The 16,363-nt window shown below is 41.4% G+C and overlaps 2 pseudogenes across 2 annotated transcripts; both read left to right on the top strand.

Moving 5' to 3' along the window:
• Positions 1-3,410: 3,410 nt before the first annotated feature.
• On the top strand, positions 3,411-12,962 carry LOC308252635 (protein SPT2 homolog; annotated as a pseudogene). The gene is made up of 2 exons: positions 3,411-3,928; positions 12,185-12,962. The product of its transcript is annotated as a protein SPT2 homolog (transcript).
• A 90-nt stretch (positions 12,963-13,052) lies between these two features.
• Positions 13,053-13,606, top strand: LOC308252634 (protein SPT2 homolog; annotated as a pseudogene). The gene has a single exon. The product of its transcript is annotated as a protein SPT2 homolog (transcript).
• The last annotated feature ends 2,757 nt before the right edge of the window (positions 13,607-16,363 follow it).

The raw sequence follows: 16,363 nt of genomic DNA, 5'->3' as shown, positions 1-16,363 counted from the left end.
GTTCTTAATATGGATGCAAAACATGTAAATTTTCAACTTTTATTCCTAATATGTGCATTTATGAGTGCACATTTTTTCATAAGTTTTGGTATGTGGTATTATCATTTAGTTCAACTTATTTTCTAACTTGAATTGTGATGTATTTTTGGGGTTAGAAGTGGATTTCACAACTTTTAAATATAAGGAGTTTCTAGGTACTTCAGTTCCTGATTTCTGGATTAACTACAATGACAACAAGAAACATATTGTATATAATTTCAATTCTTTGAAGTTAGTTGAAACCTGCTTCATAGTCCAGCAGGTTCACTTGAAAAATAATTGAAATGCTCCTCCACTGCCATCTCGTGTGCATCTTGGGAGTAGCACCTCAGTGCAGGTCAGCAGGACAAGGGTGTGGCTATAGTGGAGCATCTCTAAGTGCTGAATGAAATGCTATTTAGGAGTGTATTTCAGAACTTTTAAAACTAAGAACTTTCCTATCATCAACAAGTGACAAGTGCTGGCAAGGATGTGGAGAAAAAGGAACCCTCGTGCACTGCTGGTGGGAATGCAGACTGTGCAGCCACTGTGGAAAACAGTATGGAATTTCCTAAAAAATTTAAATATGAAACTCCCATTTGACCCAGTAATCCCACTTCTAGGACTATATCCCAAGAAATCAGAAAAATTATATGTACCCCTATGTTCACAACAGCACAATTTACAATAGCTAAGATTTGGAAACAGCCTAAGAGCCCATCAACAGATGAGTGGATTAGAAAACTATGGTACATTTACAAAATGGAATACTATGTAGCTGTAAAAAAGAAAGAACTCTTACCATTCACAATAGCATGGATGGACCTGGAGAGCATTATGCTGAGCGAAATAAGCCAGTCAGAGAAAGATAAATATCACATGATGTCACTTATTTGTGGAATATAATGAACAAAATAAACTGATGAACAAAAATAAATCCAGAGACTTAGAAGCATCAAATAGACCGTCCAACCTCAGAGGGAAGGCAGGGGAAGGTGGGGGGAAGGGGAGAGATCAACCAAAGACTTGTATGCATGTGCAACTTGGGAATATTACCTTTATTATTTTTCAGCAGGAAAGGTTGTTGGGTGCAGTGAGTTACCTGATTGTTGAATGCAGTTTGCTGCTCAGGTTGTTGAAGTGTTTTACATGCTTACTGAAGTCTTGGTGTGAGACTATTCGTTCTGAAAGAGGTATGCTCTGTCTCTGAATGAGAGAGGTGTGTTAAATTTATTACGATTATAGATGTATCTAGTTTCCCTTGCAGCTCTCTTCTATGTACTTTGATTTCATGTTATGAAGTGCTTGTGAATTTGGATATTTCTGGTAAAATGAAATTATTGATATGAAGTGCTCTTTATTTATAGTAATGCTTCTTGCCTTCAAGTCTCCTGTGTTATCATATACTTTTTATTTTGTTTATGTTTGCTTAATATATTTTTTTGTATTCTTTCACTTTTGATATCTTTGTACCCTTAGGTTTTTGGTAGCTTTCAGTTTTTATATTAGTTATGAGTAAAGTGAGTTAATTTTTGGTTCAATATTTTTCCCATTCAGTTGTTCCAACACTCTTCATTATATAATGCATATTTTCCCACTGACCTAAGGAGATATTTTTATTTTACCAAATTTCCATATTTATTTGAGTCTATTACTGGACTTTGTTTTCTGTTCCATCAGTTTATCTATTCACAGGACATTATCCAAGTTTTTTAATTACTGTAGCTTTATAACACAACTAGAGGCCTGATGCATGAATATTCATGCAAGAATGGGCCTTCCTTACCCTGGCTGCCAGCACTGCCTTTGCTCTGGAGCCACCTTTTTGCTCTGGCCTGGAGCCGCCTTTCCACCTTCCCATACTGCCCAGAGGCCCGGAGTGGCTGGGGCAGTGCAGAATGCCTGCATCATTGCCATGGCAATGATGCAAGTGTCCCACCCCGCCCCCGGCTGCTCGGCGCCTGCGTATGCAAATTAACCCATCTTTCTTAATTTGCATACTCACTCCTAATTGGCTGGTGGGCGTCACAAAGGTATGGTCAATTTGCATCTTACTCTTTTATTAGTGTAGATACATTATTCTATTTGTTTGGGTAGCTTTTATTCATTCATTTTTTTCAGAATTTTATTTAAAAAATATTTTTATTAATTTCAGAGAGGAAAGGAGAGGGAGACAGAGAAACATCAGTGATGAGAGAGAATCCTCGATCAGCTGTCTCCTGCATGCTCCCCACTAGGGAGATCAAGCCTGCAATCAGGACATGTGACCTAACCAGGAATCAAACTTTAACCTCCTTATTCATGGGTCAACCACTGAGCCATGCTGTCCAGGCCAGAATTTTCTTTTACATTTTTCATTTTAACATGTGAACTTAAATGAGCTTGTTTTGGTCTTAAAAATCTTGCTGATATTTTAATCAAATCATAATAAATTTATAATCAACATTGGGAGATTGACATCATTATGGCTTTATTTTATTTTTTTACCCAAGAATACGATGTTACTGTCCAGTTGTTCAAGTGTCAGTTATTGGGTAGCATTTAAAAATTTTATTTATATACATTGTGCACATTTTTGTTAAGATCATTCCTAGGCATCTTATGTTTTGTTGCCATTGTACATTTTCTTCAATTATATATTTCATGTACTGTTTTAAAGGATATGTATTTATATGCATGTTATCTCTCTCTTCCTCTCTGAAATAAATAAAAAAGATATTAAGTGAGTAAGATTAATGATAGTTAGTAAAAAAAATCAATATGAACTTTTGTTTCTTCACCATATAAGCAAGTATTCAGACATTTTGGGAGTACATGTCTATCACCATTTCTGATTTTAAAAAATATATGGTAATACTGATTTTCAGAGAGAGAGGAAGGGAAAGGGAGAGAGAGACTGAAACATTGATGAGATAGAGATATCACTTCAATCGGCAGCCTCCTGCATGCCCCCTTCTGGGGATTGAACCCACAACCCTGGCATGTGCCCTGACCAGGAATCAAACCAGCAACCTCTTGGTGCCTGAGAGAATACTCAATCCACTGAGCCACACCAGCCAGGCTGAAATGAGATTTAACAATTAAACTAAAGTAACTTATTCTCAACTGAATGATTATGTCAATGAATGTGGAACAATCTACTAATTTATCTTGTGGATGTAAAACTTTTATTTAAAGTTTCAAAGGTGGGAGCGCAGCATTGGACTTGTAAGGATATAGGCTGCTTGAGGAAGGGGGCAGGCAGACCGCCATGGACAGCGCCGGAATTGGTCATGCTGAGTAGAGGTAGGAAAGAGGCAGCCAGCCAGTTCATTTGGCTGCAGCTGGCCACTGGGTAAGATGCGCTTTCATTCCTCTCCGAGAGCTGGCCCATTTTATCCAGTTCGGTCAACATGGATTTCAGGGAAATTCTCATGATAGCTTCTAAAGGACAAGGAACCAACAGCATACCAAAAAGGTATAGTTTGGCAGTGGGTCCTCCCAAAAAAGACCCCAAAGTTAAGGTGTCCAATCAGCAGCATACAAGCTTTTCTCAGAAGAAAAGTGGAGGAGCTCGGACAAAAAGCCTTAGAGAAAAAAAGGAGAAAAGAAGAAGTAGTGAAAAGGTGAATTGAGCTAAAACATGAGAAGAAAGCAAGAGCTATGGCCAAGAGGACAAAGGACAATTTCCATGGTTAAATGGGATTCCTGTTGAGGAAAAGTCAAAGAAAAGACAAGCAATGGAAAGCCACTAGTCAGGGAACAGACCAAGAGTATGAAATAGAAGAAGAGGAAGCATTCTTAGAATAAAATCAAGCAGCATCAGAGCAAGAACCTCCTCCCAAAGTTGAAAGTAAACTAAAGGTCCCCCTTAAAGTGCCCCACCATCATGAGCTTCACTGACCTACTCAGGCTGGCTGAGAAAAAGCAGTATGATGTGAGAGTCCATGTCCCGTATGGTTCTGGGTTTGGGATCTGGAGAAGGGCTGTGGACAAATGATGAGACAAGACAAGAAATAATAATGTGGAAATAATGGGGGCCAGGCGGAGAGTCCAATGCAAGGGCAAGGACTTCACTGGTACCCAGGCCCTGCTAGCCTTTTATTCAATTTTAGATACACATATTGCCCTTAGGCAGGCAATTCTGGTAACGGACAGACTATCTTAAAGGTCAGTAAATATTAGTAAAGATTTACTTTGAGACTATTTGGTCAGGAAATTGCTTGGGCCACCATTGTCTCGAATAAACAATCAGTGCATAGCTTTGGCCCTTGCCAGAGCTCAAGGTTCATGAGCCTTCTGCGTTCCTTGTTTACACTTTTCTGATAGGGAAGGCAATGGGTAGCTTTCAACATCTCCCCCTTCTCTTCTTCTTAATAAATGTTGAAAACTGAATGCTACCTGAAGGGTTCAAGTCCTTTTAAGACTCTTCATTCCACATCTGCAGACTAGAAATAAACATAAGAATAAAAATGAGACAAGCAATAGTGGTTATGCTGAGAGGCAAATGTAAGGAGATCCAGTGGAAGAGATTAAATTCTTTCATGTCTTTTTTAAATTGCTGCCAGGCATCTAAGGTATTCATTTGTAAGTTTGCCTGGGATAGTTGTACAATATGCTGTTGTAATTCTAAAATATCAAGGGTTGTGTTACCTTTACCCCAAGCACCAAGAAAGTGATTTTTTATTGATTCCCAATAGGGAACAGGGGTGGGGGGGGGGTATAACACAAATCTGGGGAAAAATTATAATGACACTACAAAGATATTCTTTGCTCTAAGCTGTGGATTTTATCACCCATCCACAAGACTGTAGACTTTAATGCTGATATTCTATCTCAAACTGGCTATCAATTCTTTTTTGTATAGATAGGTCTTAGTTACATTTTTCTTAAATGGTTGTGCAAACTGAGAAGTTTGAACAGTTTGTACCATGGATGAAGCAGCAATGCCCACAGAAGTAAGTAACATTACGAGGGCAAAGAGTTCTGCAATTAACATTCCAGGAAATCTTTTTTGTCTTTTTAAGATTTTTACCAGATCATGTAACAGTAGGTTTGATGAGATTCCCAAGGCTGGGTTAGGTTAGTAGGAAACTAAGCGAAAGCCGGTTGTTTTAAAATCATGAGGGAATCCTTTTGGAATGTAAAATTAATACAATGGGATAGTGTGCAGTCTGGCTTGTAATATTAAGGTGCATCTGGATGGGGCCTGAGAGGAGTACAAACGGATCAAATACACAGGCAGTGGCAAATACTGTCTTATTGGGAGTTCCCCATAAGGTACGAATGGAATTATCTGAGCTATAGTTAAAACTATACTATTTAATAGGTGCAAGTGCAGCAGCTAATTTCCATTGCGTATTTTGTAGGGGCCAGTTGTCATGTTGAAATTGAGATCCAACAAATCCTCCTCCATGCCATGAAATGGAGTGATTAGCTTTAACATATAGATAGGATGTGTTCTCCTTCCATTTTAGGGTGCGATTGTTACTATATGCAAACCCATAGGGGCTCCAGTCCACAAAGGAAAGGCTGTTATTAAGTTTGCTGCTGGTGGGGTGGTCACTATAACAGTCTTGCCAATTAATTTCTTCCTCGGTGGGGTGCCATTCATAAGACTTCTTACATAACGGCTTAGTGGGGGGGGGGCGTGTCTTAGTAAAGTTACATTTTCTGCACCTCTCCCCAGAGCAAGTAGTGATAGTAGATGTATTTGGGCTTTTGCTTCCCCCTCCTTTGGTGTCCATGTTAGCCAGAAGCCTCTTTTTAATTTTACACACAAAGGAGCTGTGGTTTGGTTCTGTGTCATACAAAAGGGAAGCTAGGTGGCGACACCCATGTAATTATACTTTGTCCATATACTTCCTTGCCCCACCCGTGGTCCTCCTGGGTGACCAAAGTGTTTGGTGTTATTGGTGACTACATTAGGCAGGGGATCAGCCCACATAAGGGGTCTTACCTATGGAGGGTCAGGAACATAAGTCCAAAATACTTCCCCATTTGCCCCGGTAGCATTACCGCACAGCTGATGACTGCCCGCAGGGCAGAAAGACATTCTCAGGCGTTCTTGGGGTTCTGGTCTCCTCACAAATTCACTCAGCTTTCTGGACCATCTTCTTCACCATCCCCCAGGTGACCTCTGGGCTATTTGTCTCATCCTCTTCCCACTCCTTATCTTCAGTGGGTTGCTTGGGGCTGCTGCTATCTGGGCTGGGGCAGTCAATTGTCTGCAGCTGTAAGGCGTGGCTCCAGGTGCAAGGTCCTCATTAACCTGGCCAGTTCCTCCCTCGGATCCATGTAATATTTCTTGTGGGAATCCACATGGGCTTCGAGAAATTTTCTGGAAATATACAAGCGTACCCTTGACCAAATGTTAACAGGGGATTGGGGCCCTTCCATAAACCAGACTCGGGATCTTTCCCTTTAACCAGACCATTTTCCTTTGGCTTATTCTGACACCAGTTTATTTCCATGGGTGTCGTGCCATTGGCATCACAAGTGAAAAAATTTAAAGTATTTAAGGCTTAGTGTAGTCTACCTACAGGCGATTTCTCCATATTCCCCCTTTTCTGTTTTTCAAGTTGGAATTTTAGCCTATGATGCTGGTGTTCTATAATTGCCTGTCCCTGCGAATTATATGGTATTCCTGTAATGTGCTGAATTTTTCACTTTTTACAAAATTGCTGGAAGTGACAGCTTGTGTAAGCAGGTCCATTGTCAGTTTTAATAATTTTTGGAATTGCCGTGATGGCAAAAGCAGCTAGGCAATGATTAATAACCTGTTTTGCCATTTCCCCTGTAGATGCAGTAGCCCATAGGCCCTTTGAAAAGGTATATACAGAGACATGCAATGCCCCAAGGTGTCCAAAAGGAGTATAATGTGTTACATCCATTTGTCAGATATGTTCCCTTATCAACCCTCGAGGGTTAATTCCTGTATTAGGCCCTTGAGGCAGATGTAACATGCAAGTGGGACATTCTCTGATAATCTGTTTTGCCTGCTGTTGAGTGATCCAGAATTGTTTGAACAACATTTTGGCAGGCTGATGTAAAAGCTGATGAGATTCTGAGGCCTATTTTAATAAAGCAACCAATTGATCGGCATGTGCATTTCCTTTTGTTAGCCGGCCAGGTAATACACTGTGAGCTCTGATGTGAGTGATATAAAAAGGATATTGTCTCTGTTGTACAATCTGCTGAACTTGTTTAAATAGTAAAAAATAAACTTTGGTCACTGAGCCATTTTAACAGAGCAGTTTCAATTCCATTCACTAGGCCCACAGCATAAGAAGAGCCAGAGATAATATTAAGAAGCTCTTGGAAATCCTGCAATGTAGCCTTAATAGCCTCTAATTCAATTCTTTGTACAGAAGTATGACTGATCAGTCTGAGTCGGTCTGAGTTCATTGTATGATAGGCAGCTTTACCATTCGATGATCCATCAGTAAAAACAGTTAATGCTCCAGGAATAGGTTCCTGCCTAGTATTTTTTTGGTATAATAAGGGCGTATAATATAAAAACTGTAGTAATTTGTCTTTTAATAGGTGACAACTAAGTTCCCCTGAATATCCACTTAGTCCAATTTGCCAATTCAAATCAGTTTGAAATAATATTTCTAATTGCTTCCCAGTGAGGGGAAGGTAAATGCATTGGGGTTCTTCTCTAAGCTGCCTGCAGTGCTTTCTAAGTTGAGATATCAACTGAGCCATAAGTTCTATATATGTAACCGCAGTTTTAGAGGATTGATGCCCTAGTCAGTGGTTCTCAACCTTCCTAATGCCGTGACCCTTTAATATAGTTCCTCATGTTGTGGTGACCCCAACCATAAAATTATTTTTGTTGCTACTTCTTAACTGTAATTTTGCTACTGTTAGTGAATCACAATGTAAATATCTGTGTTTTCCAATGGTCGTAGGCTCTACAGCAGCAGTTCTCAACCTGTGGGTCACGACCCACAGGTTGAGAACCGCTAGCAGGGTCACCTAAGACCATCAGAAAACACAGATATTTACATTACGATTAATGTACCCTAATAATTTTTGGAAGTCATTTAAAGTTTTAAGGCGATCTTATTTCCACCTTTTGAGGCCTACTACATTGGTTTTCAATTATGGTTCCCAGATATTTGAAAGGCATTTCTTTCTGTACCTTTTCTGGAGCAATTTTTACATTGCCAAAGTCTGCTCTTCCCATGGACTTGCTAAGAGCAAGTCATCCATGTAATGAATAATGTAACATCGGGAATATTTGTGCCTTAAAGGCTGAACAGCTTGAGCTACATATTTTTGACACTAGGTGGGGCCATTGGCCATTCCTTGAGGCAAAACTTTCCATTGATATCTTTTCATGGGTTCTATATTATTAATAGCTGGCACTGAAAATGCAAATCTCTGTTTATCTTGAGGTGCCAAGGGAATGGTGAAGAAACAATCCTTAAGATCTACTACTATAAGAGACCAATCTAGAGGGATTTGCGAAGGCGCTGGGAGTCCAGGCTGTAAAGCTTCCATGGTATGCATAGTAGTGTTAACCGCTCTAAGATCATGTAACAATTGCCATTTTCCTGCCGCCTCCTTAGGTATAGTAAATATAGGGTGTATTCCACGGACTATTGGAAGGCTCTATGTGGCCAGCCTCTATTTGTTCCTGTATTAATTCATGAATATGACCTAATTTCTCCTTGGTTAATGGCCACTGATCCACCCATATAGGTCTATCATCTTTCCATTGTATAGGATCTGCATGAGAGTGAGGAGATTGAGCAGTGACCACTCCTCAAAAGGTTGATATCCTGCCGAAACCGGTTTGGCTCAGTGGATAGAGCATAGGCCTGTGGACTGAAGGGTCCCAGGTTCGATTCCGGTCAGGGACACGTGCCTTGGTTGTGGGCACATCCCCGGTGGGAGGTGTGCAGGAGGCAGCTGATCGATGTTTCTCTCTCGTCGGTGTTTCTGGCTCTCTATCCCTCTCCCTTCCTCTCTGTAAAATATCAATAAAATATATTTTTAAAAAATGTTGATATCCTAATCCTTGTCTTCCTGGGTTTCCTTTGGCTTGGATGGGCTCTTTAATTCCCTGATTATTTTTTCCTAAGCTTTGACCAGTCTGATATCCCATCTGATTTATTAACTGCTGTCATTTGCCGGTAATAATAAAAGCTTGTAAACCTTCTAAAACATCCGGCCCCATAAGTTGACTGCAATCCCAGAGACTATGTAAGGCTGAAACCATCCTGCCTGTCCTTCATCTTGCCAACTTAACACTGCAGCACTGTGTTGTGTATTATCAGGAACTCTGATCCCCATGATAGAGCTTATAGCTTCTACCATGGACCAACTTAGAGGCCAGAATTCTTTGCTGATAATGCTGACATCGCTCTAGTGCCTACTAAACCTTTAAATCGTTTTCTCTCTATTCTTAAATTAATCATAGGATGGGTTTTGCTAATTTCATGTATCCAATAGATATCTGAGCTTCCAAATCCTTGTGTTTCTCTTTTCCTATTTATAGCTTCGCCTTGCTGAATAAAAGGTAGAAGTAGTATCTGAGCAATTCTTTGTCCTGAAGTAATTTGCATAATATGATTACATTCTAATATTACCTTAATTTCTCCCTCATAGTCTGAATCTATGACTCCAGGCAGAACAGTTAGTCCTTTCAGAGTTTTTCCACTTCTCCCTAAGATTAATCCTAAAGTTCTTGGTGGCACAGGTCCCCAGATTCCTGTAGGAACAGCTTGCTGAGCCATATTGGGGGTCAAAGTGACCGCTATAGTACTGTTAAGAACTAGGCCTGGGCTCCCTGGAATGGCTCAGCTGAGGGAGTCCACTGTGGGCCTTGCAGGGCAAATTTCCCCTATTGATGACGGGGCTGGGGGGCCGTTTCCCTGTGGTTGGCCATTCCCTATGTCTTGATCTAATGGCTGCCCATTTTTATGAAATTTCTATCTACATTAACCAACCCAATGGTTTCCCTTCTGACTTCTAGGACACAGAGAGGTTTAATCTGTGTTGACTGAATTGGGAGGCAGAATGCTCACGCCTTTCCCTAGATCGCCACCTTGTGTCCTTCTTGGTTGCTTACTTTCTTTTTAAAATGTCCTGTTCTTCCACAATTATAACACCTTTTATTCCCCACTGTTACAGCGGCAGCAAGTAAGTTTGCTTGAAAAGTGCCTGACCCCACATTCTGACATGCTCGAAGCATTTCTGTAATGGTACTATTTTTTTCTCAGAGGCGTCAGGCATTTCTTACAATCAGCATTGGCATTTTCATAAGTTAATTGCTGAATTAACATGTCTCCTGCTGTTTCATGTTGAATCTGGCATCTCACTGCTTGAGTGAGGCAAGCCACAAAGTCAGAAAATGACTCTGTAGGCCCTGCATACATTTACTAAAAGCTCCCTCAGGGTCCCCCCCCTTTATTTTTTTAAATGTGATTTTTAAAAAAAAAAAATATTTTATTGATTTTTTACAGAGAGGAAGGGAGGGGAATAGAGAGTTAGAAACATCGATGAAAGAGAAACATCAATCAGCTGCCTCCTGCACACCCCCTACTGGGGACGTGCCCACAACCAAGGTACATGCCCTTGACCGGAATCGAACATGGGACTGCTTTCAGTCCGCAGGCTGACGCTCTATCCACTGAGCCAAACCGGTTTCGGCCAGGATCCCCTTTTGATGGTAAAGCCCACCAAGCTCTTCTTCCACAAAGTCTAATTTGCTCATATGCCTGTTGCACATAATTTAGCTGATTTTGTATGCCATAATATTGTCCCAGTCCTGTCAGTATTTCATAAGTTATTTGAGCATTCAGCCCACAGTTTGCATGGGCTTGCTCCTGACATTTCTCCAAAATTTCTCCCTTCCATAGTAAATAATCTCCTCCATCCAGAGTTGCGTGAGCCAGAGAATACCAATCATAAGGAGCTAAGAATGCTTCAGAAATATTAGTCATAATTTCTCTGGTAAAAGAGCTATAGGACCATTCTGGACTATGCTTACATGCAAGGACTTTATCATTTTAAAGTCAAATTTTTCATGATGTCTTATTATATGATTCGGGAGCTGTAGGTCAGCTACTTGTATAATAGGAAAAGCAAGTTGATCCTCCACCGTCATGTGCTTTAATCCTTCTCGGATTGCTCTTTGCATAGGTGATTCTATTAATGGTGAATTAAATGTTTCAGGATTAGGACATGGAGATGGAGGGGGCCATGAAGGCGATTCCTCCAATTTTTCTTTTTGCTCCTCTTTAGGAGCAGAAGGTGCAAGGGGAGGAGGTTTATCCTCTTTTGTTTATCTAAAAGGCTCTAGCAAATGCAATACCATGTTCCACAAGGAGAGACAATTTGGAGGCAAATTTTTCCCCTGCTGCTGAGGTTTTTTCAAGTTATGACTAACTCTTTCCCAACATTCAACATCTAATGTACCTTCTTCAGGAAACCAGAGATTATGTTCTATAATAACATGCAAAAACTGTAAGAGAATACCTTCTGACACTTTAATTCCTTTATCCTTAAGCATGCAAACCAAAAGTCTACAATAAAGTTTCTCCCCTTTTGACAAATTCTGCCCCATTAGCCTGGCTAAAAAAAAAGACGTTCCCACTTTACTTACAGATCTCAACTTCTGCAGCTGGCTGTGGGCTTTGCACGCTGAGAATTTCCCCACCTATCCGGTGAATTCTTTTTCCCCACCTTGCTGGTGAAACTTTGTTTTTCTGCTCCAGGCAAATCTTCTTCTCCAGATATCCATCATTCGAGGTGCCAGATGTGAGAGTCCACGTCCCACATCGCTCGGGGTTCGGGATCTGGAGAAGGGCCGTGGTCAAATGATGAGACAAGACAAGAAATAATAATGGGGGGCCAGGTGGAGAGTCCAATGCAAGGGCAAGGACTGAACTGGTGCCCAGGCCCTGCCAGGCTTTCATTCAATTTTAGATACACATATTGCCCTTAGTCAGGCAGGCAATTCTGGTAACAGAAAGACTATCTTAAAGGTCAGTAAATATTAGTAAAACTTTACTTTGAGACCATTTGGCCAGGAAATTGCTTGAGCCACCATTGTCTCGACTAAACAATCAGTGCATAGCTTTAGCCCTTGCCAGAGCTCAAGGTTCATGATCCTTCTGCGTTCCTTGTTTACACTTTTCTGATAGGGAAGACAATAGCTAGCTTCCAACAGTATGAACCAGTGGAAATCAAGGTAGTGAAAAACACACACACACACACACAGAAAAGTGACCTATGATTGCACAAGAACTTAGAGAGTGAAAACTTCTTGAATGAAGACATATGAAAAAGAAGCCTGAAGCAGATGCAGGACTACCTCTGACCAAAATGGTGCCTTCTCATACAGAAAGTATGGGCACAAAAACTTGCAGAGTTTCCAGGGACAAGCATCCTTCTCCCAAAGGTACTCCCCTTCCTCATGCTGAGAAGAAATCCAGACCCAGCACAGATAAGAAACATTTAGGTTTGTTTTCATCCAAATCCATGCCAGGAGAGAGAACCAAAGTAGGATCTAGCAACTGCTCCCAAGCCTCACTTCGGAAGGACCATGACAGGCCTGTTTACAATGGGGCTGGAAAGACCCACTTGAGCACCTTTTCACCAAGTGTTCCAAAGACTCCTGCTAAAGGGACTCAGAAATCTGTTACTTAGCACACAGCCAAAAAAATCTCCTCTCCATCCCAGCCATTCCAGACCTGGACCTGTGGTCTCCCCAAATAAGGCTAAGAGTCCAGGTGTCAGGCAGTCAGGCAGCAGCTCCAGCCCAGTTCCTGGGCAGCCCATCACAGGGAGTCTTTGGCCTATGGTTAGTTCTGGCTCCATGCCCAGGCACCAGAATGGCAGCTCTAGCTCAGGACCTGAGCACTCGATAAATCAGTGGGACCAAGAGGCCAGCCAGTGACTTAAATCCTCCTGGAAGGACAGTCAGCAGTATAGGTGGCTCTGGATGACCTATCAGTGGCCCAGGTGGTTCTAGGAAGTCAGTGGTCAGTTCTGGTGACTCTGGGTGGCCTGTGCACAATCCACATAACTGACGACCAATGAGTGGCTCAGTGCCCCCCAGGCGGTTAGTCAGTGGCTCTGGGTGATCAGTAAGTGGCAGTTTCAGCTAGACAGACTGTCAGCAGTTCAGGCCCTAGAAGACCAGTGAGCAGCTTGGGACCTGGGTGAATAGTTAGTAGCTTAGATCCCCCCATAAGCCCAAATGCACTTTTGTCTCAGAAACAATATCTTCTAAGAATATCATTACCCAGCCCACCAATGGACAGATGAATGGAGTGAAGCCTTCTTTAGCTGGCTATAGATCTACCCAACGTTCTCAAGGGTTTCCCTTCCCTGGTGGTTACAAAAGACAGTGAGAATATGTAGAGGAGGAAGATGAGAACTATGACTCCAAAATGGAAGATTTTTATCAAAGATGAAGGAGAATCTCAGGAAGAAATATCTAAGCACATTCTTTGGCTATGACCGAAAAAAATACAAAGATAAAGAAGCAAAGAGTTTAAGACCAGGTATGCAAGAGGACTTGGAGGAAATGAGATCGGAGGAAGAAGCAACAAAATTCGGAGAGGTCAAGAAGCTGAAAAGACGTTAGCTGCTGCTTTTATTTATTTTTGTGAAACACTGGAGACACTCTACTGCAAAGAAGTCCTGCCTTTGGACTGAAGAAGCCCATTATAATTTTAGATTTACTAGTGGCCCAGTGCACGAAACTCATGCATAGGGGTGGGGGGAGGGTGTCCCTCAGCCCGGCCTGCACTCTCTCCAATCTGGGACCCCTTGGGGGATGTGCGGGATCGGGCCTATGCTGGCAGTTGGACATCCCTCTCACAATCCAGGACTGCTGGCTCATAACCGCTTGCCTGCCTGCCTGCCTGCCTGATTGCCCCTAACTGTTTCTGCCTGCCAGCCTGATCACCCCCTAACCACTCCCCTGCTGGCCTGATTGACACCTAACTGCTCCCCTGGTGGCCTGATCGCCCCCAACTGCCCTCCCCTGCCGCAACTTGCCTTCTCCGCCGGGACCCACCTCCTCTGCGTGAGGCGAAGGAGATGCTCGACCCCCAGGCCTCACCACACGAAGTGGCTGCTGCGCCCCACCTCCTCTGTGCACTTGGCCATCTTGTGGTGGCCATCTTGTGGCAGCCATCTTGTGGCAACGTCACGTGCGAGGGCCACTTAGGCTTTTATTAGTATAGATACTTGGATCCTCAAGGACAAGGAATGGATACTATACACTGAGTGGCCAGATTATTATGATCTCTGAATGCATAATACTCTCCAGCCAGCCTGGCCAGGGGGAGGGGACATGGGCGGTTGGCCGGCCTGCCTGCTGGTCGAGGGAACAATTTGCATATTAGCTTTTTATTATATAGTATATACACTGAGTGGCCCGATTATGATGCATTCAGAGATCATAATAATCTGGCCACTCAGTGTATATATATATTTTTTAATATATTTTATTGATATTTTTTACAGAGAGGAAGGGAGAGGGATAGAAAGCTGGAAACATCGATGAGAGAGAAACATTGATCAGCTGCCTCCTGCACACCCCCAACTGGGGATGTGCCCGCAGCCAAGATACATGCCCCTGACCCGAATCGAACCCGGGACCCTTCAGTCCACAGGCCGACGCTCTATCCACTGAGCCAAACCGGTTTCGGCACACTCAGTGTATATTTTGAGCATAAAGTATTTTCAAATAATTTCTAGGGTGAGAGCTGTAGTGCAGATGACATAATGCCCAGTGAGTGCTCTTAGGAAGTTAACTGCTCACAGATGCCAGCCTCAATCCTGATGAGCTATGCACTCTAATGTGGGGCCCACTCAACAGCCAGCCAATCTTCTTTTGTTCCTTTGCTATTTTAAAAAGGAAAAAATATTGCCTCTTGACTTCCATAATTCTGTTGATGGGTGAGTAGGGCAATGGCCGGCTCCCAATCAAACTTATTTTGTCTTTTTATAAGGAATCTGACCCTTCCATGAATATTGTCAGCAATAAAGTGATCTGTTCTAATCTATATATTTGGATTGAGAACTTGAAAATGTAGAGTAGGCTTTATAATTATATGGATGTCATCTCTGTGACTTTGAAGTAAAAAGTAGAATAAATTATATTGTATTCTATATTCATGGATTGGATGCTGAGCATTCTTATTCACTAATTTAGGTGATTAGGCAATTAACAAAAAAATTCAAGTTAAAAAACAAGTTATGCTATATGGTGTAAGAATATTCTTTTCCAAATTTTCCTTTCAGATTTATTGTAAAATAGACAATGTTACTGTGCTTGTTTTGCTCTAAAAAGTCATTTTATATTGTAGAAAAAATATTTTATTCAAAGATTAGAATTGAAAGAGTAATAGTTTAAAAAATAAGCAAGTGACACGTGAGGCTCCCCTTACTCCCCCATTATAAAGATATTTTGGAATCCAAAGTGCCTTTGTGTCTCTTGATGTTAATGACTTTGTATTTTTATCTTAAAATTCCTTAGCAATTAATGGCAAAAAAAACCCACAAAACTAAATTCATGTGTATCAAGAGAAAATAAATAATAAATAAATAAATAAAGTTTCAAAGAGTACCAAAATTTTGCATTGGACGTACTGATTTTAAGCTCATTGTTAAGAAATAACATTCCTTTCTAAAAGATTTAGTTGGAAAAAAAACTGGTGTAAGAAGAGAACTTTACCAGGAGTTTTTTTTAATTTTATAAAATTTTTATTGTTTAAAGTATTACATTTGTCTCCATTTCCCCAATTGGCCTCTCCCTGACTGCTCCCACCCCCCAGCACATGCCCTCACTCCCTATTGTCTGTGTTCATTGGTTATGCTTATATGCATACATACAAGTCCTTTGATTGTTCTCTTACCTCACCCTCCCACCCTCCCTGCCTTCCCTCTGAGGTTGGATGGTCTGTTCGATGCTTCTAAGGCTCTGGATCTATTTTTTGTTCATCAGTTTATGTTGTTTATTATATTTCACAAATGAGTGAGAACATGTGATATTTATCTTTCTCTCCAGGACCATCCATGCTGTTGCGAGTGGTAGGAGATCCTTCCTTTTCACAGCAGTGTAGTATTCCATTGTGTAGATGTACCACAGTATTTTATTTATTTTTTTAACCTTTTTTTATTAAGGTATTATATGTGTACATATCTTACCATTGCCCGCCCCACCCCACTCCCATACATGCCCTCACCTCCCAATGTTTTGCATCGGTTGGTTACTCTTATATGAATGCATATAAGTCCTTCAGTTGATCTCTTATTTCCCCCACCTCTCCTTAACCTTACCGCTGTAATTTGACAGTCTGTTTGATGCTTTACTGCCTCTGTATCGATCTTT

Source organism: Plecotus auritus, assembly GCF_963455305.1.
Source record: "Plecotus auritus genome assembly, chromosome: 7".
NCBI lineage: Eukaryota > Metazoa > Chordata > Mammalia > Chiroptera > Vespertilionidae > Plecotus > Plecotus auritus.
This window is presented reverse-complemented; position numbering and strand designations above follow the sequence as displayed.